Source organism: Scyliorhinus canicula, chromosome 2 (genome assembly GCF_902713615.1).
Source record: "Scyliorhinus canicula chromosome 2, sScyCan1.1, whole genome shotgun sequence".
Taxonomy (NCBI): Eukaryota; Metazoa; Chordata; class Chondrichthyes; order Carcharhiniformes; family Scyliorhinidae; genus Scyliorhinus; species Scyliorhinus canicula.
Window position 1 is genome coordinate 20,536,969 of NC_052147.1, and position 15,421 is coordinate 20,552,389.

The 15,421-nt window shown below is 44.6% G+C and overlaps 1 long non-coding RNA gene across 1 annotated transcript; it reads left to right on the forward strand.

Annotated features, from left to right (window-relative positions):
- Positions 1-2,061: 2,061 nt before the first annotated feature.
- Positions 2,062-14,818, forward strand: LOC119951464. Its single transcript, XR_005457638.1, has 3 exons — positions 2,062-2,862; positions 7,145-7,261; positions 14,711-14,818. It is a non-coding gene; the product is annotated as an uncharacterized LOC119951464 (long non-coding RNA).
- The last annotated feature ends 603 nt before the right edge of the window (positions 14,819-15,421 follow it).

Below are 15,421 nucleotides of genomic sequence, written 5' to 3' on the forward strand. Positions count from 1 at the left end.
GGGGACCAAAATGGGATTGTCCAGGTTTCTGTGGCTCAGTTCCACACTGGGCTCTGCTGCTCGCAAAGAAATTGGCAGCTCAGATACAAGTGTGATTGTGGTGAGCATTTCCACCGACTGCAAATGAATTTGGTGCTCCCTGCAAAATGGTTTGCTGCAGAAAATTAAATCTTTCCCCACTGACTCCAGGCTTTTGGAGGCTGTTTTGTTTTTCAAGCATGCGAGAGTGGCTCTTGACTTTGCATGCTAGGAATGACAGCAAGTCATCAGCCTGTTTTACATCTCTCCTTGCTTTTATGACTGTTAATTTCCATAAGAACACAGGAGCAGTAACAGACCGTTCAGCCCCTCGAGCTAATTCTCCCAGGCAATGAGATCATGGCTAATCTATATGTTAACTTAATTTACCTGCCTTGGTTCAGTAACCTTTACCCTTGCCGAACAAAAATCTATCAATCTCACTTTCGAAATGTTCAATTAACACCCAGCCAGTGAGAGTTCCAGATTTCCAGCACCCTTTTTGTGAAGAAATGCTTCTTGAAATACACCTCAGAGGTCTAGTTCTAACTTTACAAAGAACAATATAAAGAACAAAGAACAATACAGCACAGGAACAAGCCCTTCAGCCCCCCAAGTCTGCGCCGACCATGGTACCGGCCTAAACTAAAACCGTCTGCACTTACGGAGTCCGTATCCTTCCATTCCCACTCTATTGATATATTTGTCTAGATGCCCCTTAAATGCTGCTATCGTACCTGCTCCCACCACCTCCCCAGGCAATGCGTTCCATATATTTACCACCCTCTGTGTAAAAGACTTGCCTTGAACATCTGTTCTATACTTTTCCCTGCGCACTTTAAATCTATGTTCCCTAGTACTTGACTCTCCTACCCTAGGAAAGAGCATCTGACTATCCACACTGTCCATGCCACTCATAATCTTGTAGATCTCTGTCAGGTCGCCTCTCAACCTCTGTTGTTCCAGTGAGAACAGACTGAGTTGATCTAACCTCTCCTCATAGCTAATGCCCTCCATACCAGGCAACACCCTAGTAAACCCCTTTTGTACCCTCTCCAAGGCATCCACATCCTTCTGGTAGCGTGGTGACCAGAATTGTACACAACATTCCAAATGAGGCCTAACTAAGGTTCTGTACAGCCGCAACATGACTTGCCAAGTTTATTCAATGCCCCGACCGATGAAGGCCAGCATGCCGTATGCCTCCTTGACCACGTTATCCACATGCGTTGCCACTTTCAATGATTGGTGGACATGCACGCCAGGTCTATCTGCCTGCCAATACTCGCAAGAGTTCTACCATTTATTGTGTAATTCATAACGGTTACGCCCATTTGTTATGGACTCACCCCATTGGAAGAAATCGTTAATCTCTATTCACCTTATCAAATATTTTGCTTCTGTTAAACATTTAATTAGATTACCTCTTAATCTTGGGTACCCAATGGAATATCAGGTTGGTCAACGCAACTTGATAGAAATAAAGCTCGGGAGGATTGCTATGACCCAATTTGCACAATTGCACAGAGTTAAGATCTGTGCCATTTTCATTTGCAGCACTGCACAGCAAAACTACAGGTCATATGTTAGCAGTGTGCAGTGATATTCAGATTGCACAGTGAAGTAAGGAACTGCGGCTTCAGTGGAAAGTTATTGATGTGTTAGGCAGGTTGGTTCGATGTGGACTGCACTCGATGCAGGGAAGTCAGAAACAGACGTCTAACACTGGAGAAGATCCAACACTGTTTTATTCAACTATAGAACTGCTATACATATTCAGCTGTGGGTCGACACTATACTGATCTGACTGGTGTCCTTGTAGTATCCTGACCAGACTTACTAGCTACCGCATGGTGTTTGCACTTGCTAGCTCATGGACTCTGACTGTCTCAGTAGCTGGGTCCCGAGAGAGCGGGAAACCTAGTGCCCTCTGGCTTTATAGTGGTAGTGTCCTGTCTGGTGATTGGTTATACTGTGTTGTATGCTTACTGGTCATCCTATGTGTCAATCACTGCCTGTCTGCATCTCATTATATACATGAGGGGATATTATGACAGTTATGAACTGAATTTCTCTACAATAAAGCTGCACAGAGCACACAGCAGTGGTCAAAGAGACAAGTGCGTGAAAGCAAATGTGGACGTGCCCTCTTTCGGGAAATTCCCAATTGAGATAGAAATGCCAGCCGCAGAGACTGAGTGAGGTGATTGCACGTCAGCAGCAGTTTCTGGAATGGCAAATGATACTCGCACCAGGTGGGAGAATTATCTGATTGGCAACATTACTCGGCACATGTGTTGAGCAGACATTGGATTCCTGAAAAACTGCCAGTTTTTAATATTATTGGAATCCCAAGCTATGAAGCTACTCACAAACATTTGAATAGTGTCTGAACCCTCTCCACCTCGCCCAGCCAGAGAACCCTACAGCATTTGCAACAATGCAAATTAAGTCTCACTGAATTCTTGATGACTGTATGTTGCAGCTATGGCTTTGACTCTTGGTTGCTCAGATAAATGGTGCGACTGGGTTGCTTAAACGTTAAGTAAGTACTTTATTTTGTGTATTTCCGCTCAAGCAGCAATTTGAAGGAAAACTGTTGCCTTTGAACCTTGTAACGGCAATGGTTAAAATCATGGGGCAGATTGACTGCAGAGCCCTAACTGTATATAAATAATAAATTGAAGTAAGTCCACCATGCTCTTCGTCAGGATTGATTTGAATTTTGCCTTTCTTCCTTGGAACCTGGGACTCGTGAACTTTCACTTCAGGCTCTGCAGGTTCAACCCCAGTGAAGACAGAATGAAAAGGATGCGCCTCTTCCTTGGCAGAATGATTTTGGAGGTAATGCAGCGAATTTCCTGTGAACTCAGGAGGTTCAGAATCATGCTATTAAATAGCAATTACATATAGATAAACGGATGAATCCAAAATGATGATGCCTTTCTGAACAACAAGTTCATGAACTGGAACTCTGGTCTTAGATGTTTAATTAATTCTAGATATGCTGTCAGAGACAGTGTACATATTATTTCCCTTAGGAATTGTAACACTCTCTCATGTGGAGCAGCTCCGGTGCGCATTGTCCAACCTTTGCAGTCACTTTCTATTGTTGATTCCACATGGGCTTTCCATGAAGTGCCTGACTTCGCAGCCCACTGGATTTGCTTCCAGATACTTCATACTCGTCAAATGCTAATTCAGATTCATTAAATTATCCAGCTCTGACCTCATCATGCTCTGGGTGCACCTTCAACTTCATGCCCCCCCCCTCATCATTTCCACCATAATGCCAATTGTATGCAGGTAAAGAGCTCCAAGACAGAGAAAAACATCTTCATTGCGCAGAGTGTACCGCTATGTCCGACGCTGCAAAGGTTTTACCACAATTTAGACAAAACGCATCACTGTAGGTGCTGGAAATCTGAAATTAAAACAGAAAATGCTGGAAGTACTCAGCGGGTCAGATGGCACCTTAGCGAGGGAAAGAGAGTTAACTTTTCAGATTGAACTACATAATTTAGAATCTGACACTTTTCCAGTTTTGAAATAGTAAGCCTGGGGTGATGAAGATTTGCGAAATTTCTCCTCAGACCTCTCAGCCTTCCAACAGCACCAATTGGACAATGTGAGCTGGAATTTACAAACCCACCCCGCCTACCAGCGGGTTTTAAGGTGGGGAGGGGGGGGGGGGGGGGTGGGGGTGGTTGTAAAATGTAGTTCCATGCCTTTCTCATGCCAATTAATGGTCATTGAAATGCTTTATTTTGCCTCTACTACTATTTTATCCATAGAAACATATGAACATGCAAGCAAGGAGCAGAAATAGGCCATTCAGCCCCTTGGGCCTACTACGCCATTTAAAAAAAATCATGGCCGATCAGACAGTAACCTCAAATCGCACCCCGCCTACCCCCGATAACTTATCACCTCCTTGCTTACCAATGATCGATCCAACTCTGCCAGGGGGCTGAAAAATATTCAAAGACTCTGCTTCCACCGTCTTTTCAGGAAGAGAGCCCCACAGACTCACCACAGTCTGTGAAAACATCTCTGTTGGAAATGGGCGATCCCTTGGGTGGGATTCTCCATTAGCCGACCCTGAAATCAGGAAAGGTGATTGGGCGGAGACTCGGTTCCGACGTCAGAACTGTGGCAGGCGCCGATTTGACGCCAAATCGCAATGCTCCAGCACTTCGACTGCTGCATCGATGCATTCCAGAATGCACGTACAGTAAACACCGTTTGCATATAATTAGCAGGCCTGACCTGGTGTTCTCCGGGGCATCCGCGATTCTTTCCCTCCGATGGGCTGGGTTCCCGGGGGCTTCTGCCAGGATTGGGGGGAGTAGTGGGGGTTGGCCAGGAGGTGGGCTGTGGGGTCGGGGTGGACGGGTACGGAACACCATTGCCATGGCCGACAGGGCAGCCATGCAGCTGTGCATACTGCTAACAGCCCACTGTGAACTTAGTGCCAAGGGTCATATAGGTGCCCTCTGGCCCCAGCCGACCCATCAGTTGTATGGGCGTGCACCAGCACAACCAGTGCCATCTTTTTGGCTGGGGAGCGTAATGTGTATATGCAGTTTCAGCATGTCAGCCTCCCGAGTGTCAATCATGGACCCGGCGAATCCCGCACCGTTTTTCATTGGAATCGATTGTGTTCCACACGGTACCAGAGCTAGACCCTATATAGTAACAGAATTGGCACCAGGTTTGGCACCAGTTTTTCTGTTGTGAAAGTCTGTGAATTCTGCGTTGGCATCAATACTTAGTCTCAGAAACGGAGAATTCCGCCCCTTATTTTTAAACAGTGACCCCTAGTTCTTGATTCTCCCACAAGAGGAAACATTCTCTGCACATCCACGCTGTCAATACCCCTCAGGATCTTATTTTGAACCATATAATTCCTACAATGCACAAGGAGGCCATTTGGCCCATTGGGTCTGCACCAACCCTCTGAAACAGCACCCTACCCTGAGCCACTCCCTCGCCCTATCCCTGTAATCCACCTAACCTCCACATCTTTGGATACTAAGGAGCAATTTAGCAGGGACATCCAAATAACCGGCACATCTTTGGACTGTGGGAGGAAAAGGGAGAACCCAGAGGAAACCCACGCAGACATGGCGAGAAAGTGCAAACTCTGACAGTCACCCAAGGCTGGAATTGAACTTGTATCCCTGTCACTGTGAGACAGCAGTGCAATCAACCCATGACATGGGATGCCCACACCAGGTGGGCAGTGTTGCAACTTTTACTGTGTGGGCTGTTATCGAAGAAGAGTGGAGAAGGTCCTTCTTTGGGGGTCCCTGCGCCCATTGGAGTGGCCTGCCTCCCCACCACCCCCTGTATCATGCTCTACCCTTTAAACCCCTCCTCCAGCCTCTCAAACCTGGCCCCCAACCCTCTCAGCGGGGTCTGTCAGCCAGGGCCCAATGATACCTTGAAGACCGGCCCATAACCTCCTTTTGTTCAGCACTGCAAGTAGTGCCATCAGTGACTACCACTCAAACATGGCGACAGAGCTCTGGTCAATCAGAATGGCCGGCAACTCTCTAAGGTGGGATATGGCACTCCATAATTCCTAGTCCTGTGCATGGCGTTACCTGTATTAATCCAGGAGCAGAACATAAAATTGGTGTGCTGGAAAATTCTCCTCAACAATTAGGTACATTCCAACTCGGAAACACAAGAAGATTGCAAATTTTGTTTTTAGAGGTCCAATGCCCAGGTAAAAGTTAAGGGAAGAAGTCTCAATGAATGAGTATTTCAATGCACTCAGGAATAAAATCCTACTTGGCAAGTAAGTGGCTTTCAGAACTTTTACTTTTTTTCCAGGACCGTCTCAAGGGGCAGCACGGTAGCCTTGTGGATAGCACAATTGCTTCACAGCTCCAGGGTCCCAGGTTCGATTCCAGCTTGGGTCACTGTCTGTGTGGAGTCTGCACATCCTCCCCGTGTGTGCGTGGGTTTCCTCCGGGTGCTCCGGTTTCCTCCCACAGTCCAAAGATGTGCAGGTTAGGTGGATTGGCCATGATAAATTGCCCTTAGTGTCCAAAATTGCCCTTAGTGTTGGGTGGAGTTACTGGGTTATGGGGATAAGGTGGAGGTGTTGACCTTGGGTAGGGTGCTCTTTCCAAGAGCCGGTGCAGACTCGATGGGCCGAATGGCCTCCTTCTGCACTGCAAATTCTATGATACCAAGCTTAGATTGTGAAGACATGAAATTCATTTGTGTCAGGTATCTGCTTTGGGTTCATATCCATCAGATACCAAAGACTACCTGAAGTGCTTTAAGCTGTCTCCAGCAATGCTGTCCATTCTGACTCAAGGGTTAATGAAGAACTTTAAGTCTGGCTGCTCTCACTGTTGTGCAGGGGAAGACAACTAATTGTTTGATAGATAAAATTGCGCTTTGGCGAGGAAATTTCTGTTGAGTCCTTTTCATATGACTCATCAATTCCTCGAATTATTTCCATACAAGTTAAAAATGTCCAGAGTTTCCAACTGCCCAAAGGGAGCCAAAAGTTGTAAACGGTACAGTAATTTCATCAATGCTAAGGCACATTATAATAGGAGTAACGATCACAAGCAAGAACACTTTTCTTCCACAAGGCAAAGAAGATTTCCCACTTCCTTGAATTAAATAAACCCTTTTTCAATGTAACCTGGGCTTGCTTTACATCACGCGCACATCTTTTGAAGGTTAATGGGCAGTCTTCACATTCTTTACTCCACGCAGGGCAACACATCCCTTGAAGGACTTTTCACAACAAAGTGTAGGCTCAGACAAGACCATGATCATCTCTTAATTTCACACCTATGTCAGGCGATGATCACTGACTCGGCCAATAGCTGCAGATTTCTAAAATGGCACACGTAACTGCTACAAAGGTCAAATGTCAGCAGAAAACCACATCATGCATCCAGCCAAGAGAGGAATATAAGGATATGACTCGACATTCACAAATTCCTAAGCGGGGGCTGGAGCTGCCAGAGGTTGCAAACAACTCATAATTGATTTGAATGGTACGTTGATGTTATGCAGATAGATGATTTTTAAAAAAAATGACTTAACTGTTTGTTTCTGTTTTATTGGTTCATACAACAACCTGCTACACAAGCAATAAAGGCGCTTGACATTTATTGCTTCTGCGAATGCAGTCAATATGAGGACAGTTCCTCTCAGCAACCTATTACTTTGCAGTGTTGTGCCATAAACAAAGAACTTAACTTGACTGGTAAGTGAAAAGGTGCTTTGCCTCCCGATTTTGTCACATCTTTCCCTGCTTCTTGGCTATTTTGATTCCTTTGTGCTACCTTTTCTCTTCCTATGCGAGCAATCCATTATATTCCTTTTAAAAAAAATAATCGATTGCCTCCAATTACAATTCAACCTTCCGGTGTGACTTATTTAAGGTACTCTTGAGGGGGTGAGGAGGAGGGGGGGGGGGGGGGTAACTGTATGCTAATCGCAGATATTTACTGTTAGGATGCAAGTGCATTCAATCCAGATTCCTTCATGGTAATTTACTGCAGGTGGTAAATTAAGACAGGCAAGGGTAAGTAGATAGAATTATGTTAATTTAATGCCTTAACAAGCATTAATGACCCACTTGACCTTTTATAAATAGGCTGTGTTAGTTAGGTCTGGTGGGAAGATGCATGCAAAGCAAAGCTAACTAAAAAAAAAGCCCAGCTTCAGAGGATGAGAGTGAAAGATTTCACGAAAAGAGTCCATCAGATTTCAGGAGCACAGTTACAGACAGTAGAGCCCTGTTGGATGAAATTGGCATTAAAGGGTTTGCATACGAATGACTGAGAAAAATAAAGTCAATGAGGTAGAGTTTCAGCTTACCACCTGGGCCTGATATCAGTGTTGTCGACCAGTTGATGGGAATGATAGCATTGTTCAATTACATTGCGCAGATGAAGGCCATTTGGTACATCATGTCTGTGCGTGAACCCCAAAGAACAACCCCCACCTGCCCTTTCACCATAGATCTGCACAGGTTTTCCTTTTTAAGTACATATCCAATTCCTTTTTTAAAGTTACTATTGAATTTGCTTCCACCATCCTTTCAGACAGTGCATTCTGGACTTCTTCTTAAATTTCCCACTGGCAAAGGCCCTTTTTTGGAAATTAGTTTAAATCCGTGTCCTTTCATTTCCCACCTGCCGACTACGAAAAATAGCTTCTCCTTCTCTGCCCAATCAAGACCCTTCACAATTATGTTTAAATCTTACCTCCACCTTCCTTGCCTGGTTTTCATTTGAACTGAAACCAATGGAAATAAAGATGGTCTGTTTTCCATTGCCGATAACTGGCCTGCAAGCTGAAAATCCACCCCAATATTCTTTCATTGTTATAGTCAACCTTAAAGAATGCAAGACATGATCCGTGACTCAAAAAGAATGGGAAACGTTGGCCGCAATCTTCCGTCCCCATTCGCGGCAGAGATTTTCCGGTGCCGCGAATGGGGTATTGGGTGGAACGCCAAATTTGCCGCCCTCGCTCGCAGCGGGTCCCGCCACAGATGAGGCTGGAAAATCCTGACCGTTAAGTTGGCTTTCAACTAACAGTGGGCAAGACAAAACCAAGGGAGGTGGAGTGTGTCACCCTCTGCACCCCCACCCCCCCCCCCCCCACCGAATCATAAACAAAATATGGATCAGCATCCATTTTAAATGTCTCCTTGAACCTGTTTAGTGAGTGAGTAACGCCCCCCCCCCCCCCCCCCAACCCCCCCTCAGATCAATGTAAAATATTCCATAATACTACTCCAGGAAGAATAGTGGATTTCTCCACAATATTTATCCCTCAACCAATGGCACTGAAACAGATTTTTAGTTTTGTTAAGCAACGATATTAAGGGATATGGGCCAAAGGCAGGTTAGGCCACAGATCAGCCATGACCTCATTAAATGGCGGATGAGGCTCGAGGGGCTGAATGGCCTACTCTTGTTCCTATATTCCGAGATGATCAGAATCATAGTTCTGATTGTGGGGGCTTGCTGTGTGAAAATTGGCTGCTGTGATTCCTATGTTACAACAGTGACTGCACTTCACGTATGCTTAGTTTTGATCCAAGGGCTGCTACTGTTTTTTGCTCAGTTTATCGGGAGCTCGCTGGCTAGAAGAATGACCCTCCTGAGCTTCAAAGGGCAGAGTTGACAGAACCGGAAATGAAAGGGAGCCACTGTGTTTCAGAAGTAGATGTGGTTTTTTGAGGGGCAATGGTTAATATGCCAATACGAGAAGACTCCATAATGACATAATTAACTTATTCCAGCACTTTATAACACCCGGACTGCTTCATTACTGTGAAAATAAAAATCTCCTGATGTCCGCTTGACGGTGATCACTAATGAAATTAGGTGCTGTGTGCTGACTGAAGTAGTTCATGGAATCCATTTGAGTACATTGAAAATCTCCAAACCGGAATTAAACCAAGCTTACGCAATATAGCATCCAATCCAATTGTCTAAATAGAGGCTCACAGTATTTTGCTGTTCTGAATGTCAGCTCTTGATCCCGGGGTTATCAATAAATATGTTACAAATTTACAGTTGCTCAATCCATATTTTGAAAGTTTGTGACGAAATGTGAAATTTGAACTGCTTCTTTTACAGTAGAAACAAGGATGAAAAATAGAAGTTTTTGTCTTTTATTTCCAATTTCCCACATCCGCGATGCTTTGCTGCTGTGTCCCATCGGGTGGCTTTCCTTCACTTTGAAGGGATTGCTTTCCCCCTTCAAAGTAATTACCCAGAGTAAAAGTAGGATGTAAACTTTGGATTTTCGAGTTGGTGTGAAATTCTGATGAAAATACTTAATCAGGTCTTTGTTATTTTGTACCGTTCGCAGGAAATTCCTTCACGCAAGAGGTATAGCTTTGAGACAAAATATTGTCAAGTTGTACAAGAGGGTTGGACTGGAGCATCCTTTGTAGAGTGGTGCCAAAGACTTTTGAGTCAAATCTTGCTGAAATGGGGCTTCATGAGTTCGACCCAAAACCTCTTTGTGCTGTACCTTGCTGGAAGAGTGAGCTGATGAGTATTGTATCCCAAGTAGCTTTTGGGTTTATTCTTTCGTGGGATGTGTACGCCACTAATTGCCCTTGAACTGAGTGGCATGCAAGGCCATTTCAGAGGGCAGTTCAGAATTGCTGTGAATCTGGAGTCATGTGTAGGCCAGACTGGGTAAGGATGGCAGATTTCCTTCCCAAAAGGACATTAGTAAAGGACATTGGCAAAGGGCTAATCCGGGGCGTGCTGCAGGCTATAAGCCACAGTGGCAGGGAATGGTTTTGTTAGTTCTCAATTGGCCTACTCAACACAGCATCATGCCGTTGACTATGGATCAACATTTATGGAGGTATGTTAGGACTGTAGTGATTTGAGGTTGGAAAATTACGGCAGCTTCAGAATATTGATGAGGGAGAAAAAGTTGAGGAGAACAGGAAAATACAAACAAAAGAGAAAATGGATTGGTCTAACAAAAGGATGCACTTGATGCAATTCCTCCCGTGACACAGGTATGTAATGTGTGTATGCATAAAAAACACAGCCCTGTACACACACGTACTGCCACTTATGTTGATGTTAAAGATGTAGAACCTGAGTAGCTTAGTAACAACTTAGCAAACTGCTTGTTGAAAATTGGAGTCTAATTAAAGCTATATATACAGGTTTTTGAAAAAAAATCCAAGTGATTGATGCTCATGAAGTCATGGCTCCTTAATGGAGTCTTGTTTGACAGTGATTGCAAAAGCCCATTTAACATCTGATGCTTTGTTTTGATGTACGGTGTCATTCCTTCACTTCCGATTAAAATTCAAAATCGGCGTGCCAAATCCGTCATTTAACACGCGCCTCAGAAAAGCGACGGGTGCAAATTATTTTGTCAATGGGGCCAGCAATCACACAGCACTGATGAACTGTGTTCAACCGTCTCCTCGAGCCGATGGCTTTTCACAGCAAGCGCTGTGGGAGCATAGGCGGGGGCAGGCTCTCCTCTCCTTTAATTAACAAATAAATACCTTATTTCCGCGCCGACCCCTCCCCCACCCCACAACCTTCACCCAACCTTGTCAGGTGGCAATGACAGTGCTGGGAAATGGACTCGCTATTAGTTTACACTTGCTATTAGCGTTTGCCTATTCATTAGCTTTACTTAGCTGCAAAGTCTCGCTGTGCTAATAAAACCCAGAGATAGATTATGGGCTACAGATACCAGAAGATAATGAAGTCCCTTCCCGTATGGCCATAGAGAAGACAAATGTCAGCGAGCATTGATTTTACTATAAAATTAACCACCGTCTACTGTAATAATCTATGAGTCCTTTGTGTTTGCGCTTTGCATCCTGATAGCACAAAGTACGGCTCTCGCAAGGCTGTTCTTGCGGTGACGGCTATGTCATTTCGTTAAAAGAAAAGCGAGCTTCTTTCCCAGGTATGTGGTTTAGTTATTCATATGGGAGGTTCGACGCACATTTATAGTGTCAAAGGAGTCTTTACATCCCAAACCCTTAACCCGGCATGGCAAAAAAATTGAGGGGTATTATGTACCGAGCCACTTGCCTGATGAGCTGGAATGACACATCCGTGCTTAAATTGTGGGAGTTTCCAACTGAGAATCAGGGAGTTGAAACCCATCAACGCTTCACTAATTTCAGTGAGGTGGTGCTGATTTTATGAATATTTTAGGCTGTCCTTTTTTAGTTTCATAGTGGGAGAATACATTATAAACAATTCTAATCAATTCAATGAGGACACCATTTTTCTGAGAAATATAATTGTTGGCAATGAATTGCGAAGGTGGATGTGCCAGTAACAGGTTTTATTTGAAGTTTTTTAAAAAGTCACTGAATTATGGGGGGTGCGAGGTGGGGACACACAACGCTTTCTTCGCTTGCCCTACATTATCAGTCCTGCAAATATCAACCGATGAGTTCGTTCCATTTCCGAATATTTTAAGCAAGAGAAAAAAATGTGGTTAGATTCGTTTTCAAGATTACTTTGGGTTTTTTTTTTGGTAAGTTAATTTTTCTTCAAAAATAATGCTGCGGGATCTTTTGCGTTCACCTGCAAGGGGAGATGGGGGGCCTTAGTTTAACATCTCATCTGATTGAGAGCACTACTGACTGTGCACCACTCCTTCGTTACTACACCGGAGTGTCAACCTAGAATTTATGCTCAGTCTGAAGTGGGACTTGAACCCACAACTCTTCTAGCCTCAGCCGCTAAGCCCTGGCTGACCCACAACCCATGCATTGGTTGTCACAGTACTCTGTATCAGCTAAACTAGGCTGCAATAAGGCAACTGATCCTATAAAAGCCTTCTGGGACCAAGGACCTTCCGATGCCATCTGCTTCTTGTGTTGGCAGAGTGGAGGCAGGATTGTTCCGAAGCTTTTGGTCAGGGATGTCATCCTCCTGGTTTGGATTCCCGTAAGGTGATAAGTAATGGGCACAAGAATCACCTCACCTTCTGCCTCCCGTCATGAAAACCCAGATATTCCCAAATGGGATGGGAAGATATAAACAGGTAACATCATAAAATCTACTTTGAAAGCACCCCAAATCTTCAACAAAGATTGTGGAATTTGGGGAAAATGTTTGAATCGTAAAAGCTTACGGACTATGGTGAGGAGGATAGGGGGGAGGCAAGGCGAATCAACAGAACAGCATTTAAAACAAAGCCAGAAACGTGGACTTGGAACCATCAGCTAGTCTGGGGCCAGAGGAGCCACCACATCACAGTTAACCTGTAGACAATCAGCTGGGGTAGAATTTTTGCTCTTGAGTCGGGAGCGCAGAGTTGGGAAAATTCCTAATTACGCAAACCCAACTTGGGAGAAAGTTCCCTGGATGTTCTAATTTTCGTTCCAGGTGATGGGGACATGGGTGTTAATGGGCCTACTGCACCCCAAAACAATGTGGAGGCAGCCACAGGAGCTGCTGGGTGCGGAGACGGGCTGTTTGAAACATCAGCCTCGGTGCTCCGGGACTTATAAGAAGCAGAATAAAACACATAAAAAGTCCTCTATCCCTCACTGATCACAACCTGTCAGGTCCCCCCAGACACACACCCCATGCCCCATCTATGTCAAAATGCCACCTCATACACTCACCCACCCGTATGCCAACCTATGCCACTTTGCCATCACCCATGCTCCCTCATACCCCATGCCAATCTATGCCCATTACAAACCTTTATAGCCCCAGTGCAACTCATGCCAAGCCATGGCTCTCACCTACCACCCTTTTCCTTACACTCTCAATACCAGCTCACCCTATATCCCACCATCTCAGGAGACAAGCAGGGATGAAACAAAATAAAGTTCTTAGTATCTATTGACAGATTTATTGTTTAAAAAGCAATCTTCTTGATTTAAAAAAAATCATAATATTTAAATTCATTTAACTACCTAATCCCTGATAAAAGCAAACATTTAATTTAAGCACCCTGTCCCTTGTAAAACCAAACATCTGTATTTATAGCCCCTTAATAAAGACCAAAACCACTTGGAGTTGTCAATCAAACTGTGAACTGACAGACATTCTTTGTAATAATGATAGGTTGTGAAATCAGTCATGCAGCACAAGTTCTATAGTGTCAGCCCTCAGGCTTACGTCGACATAAAGAGTGAAATAGCAAGCATCCTTTCTATTTTAAACTGCAGTCTGTTTTTCTTTTAATTTAAAATCCACGATGTTTAAACATTTCAACAACTTGAGCGTTCCAGTGGGATTTAGATGCCTTGACAGCCTGACCGCCCCAATGGGTTCATCTACTTTTGATACACATTCATGTCTATTTTTAATAATCCAAAGGGGCAATAGACATCTCCGAAAAGAGCACCTGATCTCTCTCAAAGGTGCACATGGATATCTTCAAAAGAGTAGCTTACCTCTCCAGAAGGGTACCCTACCTCGCCAGGAGGGTACCCTGCCACCTCAGAGAACTCGAGTAAGTTTAGGCCTTCTGAAAAGTGTAAAGCCCATGAGTTCAGAAACCTGGGTGCTGAAAGTTTCATTTGACTGAAGGCAGCTGCACTTTTACATGTGCAGCTACCTCTGTGAACTTGCCCCTGTTCTCTCCTGTCCTGGTGAAAGTGGCTGGTGCCACATTTGGGGGTGAGACCTCTGGAGTTGGGACTCCAGCAACATTATGACTAAGTCCTCCCCTTCCCCATGAAAATTCAGGCCCTACTCACAGAAGGAGGCCGGCTGACCCATTCTGCTCTTTGTCCAAGGTCACTTCAATTCTCTAACGACGGAGGTGTTAACCAAAATGTCCTGCTCTTTCCCCCAATTCACCATTCACTGCAGTGGTCCAACCACCAGGAGATCTGAACCCAGCAGTACCAGGATAGTGCAAACTGGGGGTGAGACACAAAACTCTCTGTGCCAGGATTGTGAAGAGCTGGGTCACATCATGTTACATCATGACGAGTAATTTCTGTGAGGAATGTAAGCAGCAAGGGAACGAGAACAAAAAACTGCGTTTTTAAACTTCATTACATCTTTTGCTGCCCGGGACCTGGGTCGGCTGAGGTTGAGGAATAACCATTAACAGATCTTCATAAATCCTACCTAACAGAGAGTCTTTTTACACTCTTCACAAAACAGTTCACAAAATCTATTATTACGAACCCCTTAATTTACTTCTGCTGTTTCTATAGATATCTCGCTTACGACAGGTGTTTGAAAAGCCTTTACAGAAACTTGTTTTCAGCAGAATTGATTTTAAAGGCCTTCCAGGGAGCCTGGGCAGAGACAATGGAACAGTTCAGGTAACTCTCATTAAACCCTGCCTCAGCCGACTCACCCTGTCAAGCACAGGCCTACACGCAGGCACACACTCTTCTGCAGCACACTTTACTCAGAGTATGTCTGCAGGATTTCATTTTACCTTTTGTCCTCCTCCTCTTGTCCTGCAACTCGGGTCATGTGAGAATTGTGAGTAAGAGTGCCTTTGAGAGGGGAGGAAAGAAATGAGGGTGTTTGCCAAGTGGGCCGGGAGACAGGGAAATGGTTAAAGGAAAGGTTAAATCCAAAGCTGCGGGTTCCTCTCGAGAAGCAGTAGTCTGCATCGGAAACCCACAATTAAGGATCAATAGGGCCTTTTAGGTGGTTTGTAAGATATAAGTGGAGTTAGACAATTCACAGTGAAGGATTCTGTGGGTATAACCCGGTACAGTGCAGAGTATTGATCAGCCCCTTCGTTTCATGAGCGCATTACTCTGACAGACGATAAAAATTAATCTTCTATGTTTCCTAAATTGAAGGTCGGTCCTTTTGCGGCCTCCCCTCAAGAGAGACGCCACACAGGGAAATTTAACATAACTGATTGAAGAGAGTGTATGATTCAGAGACCTGTTACACTGAGTATC